At 31.7% G+C, this 3,248-nt stretch overlaps 1 pseudogene; it reads right to left on the bottom strand.

Annotated features, from left to right (window-relative positions):
* Positions 1-966: 966 nt before the first annotated feature.
* On the bottom strand, positions 967-1,978 carry LOC107001135 (annotated as a pseudogene).
* Between the last annotated feature and the right edge of the window lie 1,270 nt (positions 1,979-3,248).

A 3,248-nucleotide genomic window follows, 5' to 3' on the forward strand; every position in this document is an offset into this window, starting at 1 on the left:
GTGGAGACCGTCCGTGCGAAAATTGTTTGATATTATGATAGTGCGTTGAGATCGTCCGCACAGACACGTGGAGATCGTCCGTGTCGGTATATGGACCTCGCGAGTCCCCCATGGGTCATGAACTCTCGATGTATTTCCGAGGAGTATCATGTATATACGGTTGAGTGTGTACTGGGTATTCTGAGACAATTCATTACATGGTGTTATATTGCATTGCATTTCATCACATCATTTATTTTTTATGATTATGTGTTTTGTTTGGCGTTTGGAAAATACTTGATGTTGATTACCTTTATTGATGAAACCTAAATAGTGAGTGTAATATATATATATATACTTATATAATGTACGAATTTAATTATTTTTTATAAACTCCCGTCACTACTTCTTCATTGTCGGTCAATGAGACATACTGGGTACACGTGGTTTCGTACTCATACTACGCTTGTTGCACTCTTTGTGGTGCAGATTCGATTCCGAGTAGGAGCACCTCTCGTGGAGCAAATTGAATCCGGCTTGAAGTTCTTGGAGTTGTGGTGAGCTGCTTGGCTGTTCCGTGGCCCACACCTCCCTCTATCTTTACGTATTCTGTTATTCAGTATTCAGACAGGATATCCCTTAAGTTAGATTTGTCATTTTAGTTTCAGACTTGCATCGTATTCTAGAAGCTCTTGTACTTAAGACACCAATTCTTGGGGTGATATATTTTAGCTTCCGCATTTCGTACTTATAAGGAACTCAATGTTGGAGATTCTTGCTAAGTGTTAGTCTTTTTTTTTTTTACTCATTTGTTGGTTTAGTTGGGTTAATATGTTGGGTTGGCTTACCTATTGGTTGGGAACATAGGTGCCATCACGACTTGAAAATTTGGGTCGTGACATTTATATTATCAAATTCTATGGATCAAAGACATGAGAAAAAAGAAACCAAAATATTAAACAACTTGAGAACACAGAAGGACTTATTTTAAGCAACTAATCCTGATTTCTCACATGCCCATTTTTTTCTAAGGGCCTAGTTCTGCTTCTGGTGTTGTTAATCCAATTCTTCAAGAATTTTGGAGTGATGCCAATTTCATCACAAAATGGGATAACTTGTTCATTGCTCTTTGTCCATTTCCATCTCATTATCTCATTTGCAAAAATCCAAATCCTCACTCTTTGGTAAGGATTCAACCTCATTCTCTTTGAAGAAGACGCATTGTACTTTCTTTTCAACTTTCTCACTTTTATCTCTCCTCCATCCCTCTTCATTTTTGTCTCCACATCAATGTTATTCTTCTTAGACGTTTCACAAAATTGCGCCCTAGATCTCACGGTATTGTGGCGGTGGATCATCAATAATAATAAGGGGAGTACCTGTTATTATAGTTGAAAATATAATTAATTACCTATATATAAAAAATTAGTATTTCTAGATTTAAAAATTTCTTTGAAGTTTTAAGTGAGAAAGGAACAAAAAAAAAACAATCAATTTTCTTCTCTTTTAGTTTAGTAAATAAAATTTTGCCTTTAGATGTGTAGTTCTATAATCTTTAAGTTGACAGTAAATACAATTTAAAGATTTCCTTAAAAAAGAGAGAGCTCATATTTCTGTGCATGATGATATGATGAATCACATTTGACCTTCGAAAGAAAATCAAATCAACAAGTGATATATATATATATATATATATATATATATATATATGTTGAAACAAGTATGATTGATCTTTGTGATTTCAACAAGTACCGCGGCTAGGATGATCAATAGAAATGATAGGACTCTCCACCCCGTCCTCTAACTCCACCTCAACTTTTCTATGAAAGTTTCGATGGCAATGACAAGCAGCACAAATGAAGGATTCAAGCGTTTTAAGGGCACCAGTTGGACAAAATTCACCACAACCATCAAGTACATAACCATTAGATCTAGCTGCATAGTTATGCCTACACTCAAGATATTTCACAAGAAAATACTTGTTGTTGTTAGAAGCCATAAGAAAGAGAGCAATTAATTGAAGGATAGTTAGCTAGTAAACTAGTCTAGCGGTGAGGGAAAATAGGCAAAATAGTTAGTAGATAATATAGATGGGAGGAAGGTTGAGGTGTCTGCTTACTAGGGCTGCATTGCATGATCAAATGCCATTTGGAAATAGTTAACAAAACAAAACTCTGTACTTTTTTGAAGTAATTCATAATTTTTGGAGTACTCCAGATATTAATTGTCATCTACTTTTGTTTCTGCTTACCAAGTATTTGCTTAGTAAATTCATATATGAATTTAATTCGATCAGAGTATTTATAAGACTAGTTAGAATCTATTTTGTTATGGATTAATCAGTAATTATTTAAAATTTTTGTAGCTAATTTTATATTTTCTAGTATGATGAAGTATGACATATTTAATTCTTAGTAACGGAGTTAATTAATAAAAATATCCTTTCTATGTTCATGAGTTGGCGTCCAGATTCACATAGAATAAGACTGATTCTTTTCCTATTTTATCTCTTCGCACAACACAATATATCATATATTTTAGTCAATTAAATTCTATATATGTATTGATATCCGACCTGCCAACAAATATTGTGAGAGAATATTCATCATCATCATCAGAAAATGTTGCATGAATTTTTTTTCTATAAATAACTTGTTATGAAATTTTAAACAATCTTTTAAAAGGTATTTAGGTAAAGTTTTTGCATGAATCAATTTGAGTTGTGTATCAATCAAACTAATTTGATCTAATGAAATAAGAAAATTAGTAATTCGTCCAATCTATGTGTTAGTCAAGCCAATGATTTTATGGACTGCTTTGATCTTTTTTATATATAATACATGTATGATTACTACCACAATCAAAAGGGCTTTCACATTCTCTCATTAAATGTTATTTACCTATATCAATTATATAACTATGTATGTACAAATCTAACCGTGTACATATGAGTTTAATTGAATAATTTTGACTTAAATTTTATAAATAGTAAATTTCAAATTCCAATAATTTGAATGGTCAATTGATTTTTTGGCATCTCAAAATCGAAAAATTCAAATGTTAAATTTGCATAAATAATTATATAGAGAGTTTCAAGGAACGAATCAATAAAAAGTATATATATGGACCAGTAAATTACTCTCTTTCTCCTTTTTAATTTGTTCTAGTTTTAATTTGACATAAAATTTAAGAAAATAAAAAATATTTTTAACTTACAATTTCAAATTATATGTGTAACGACCTGTTTAGTCGTTTTGAGCAGCAGATTT

The sequence above is a fragment of the Solanum pennellii genome, chromosome 1 (assembly GCF_001406875.1).
Source record: "Solanum pennellii chromosome 1, SPENNV200".
NCBI lineage: Eukaryota > Viridiplantae > Streptophyta > Magnoliopsida > Solanales > Solanaceae > Solanum > Solanum pennellii.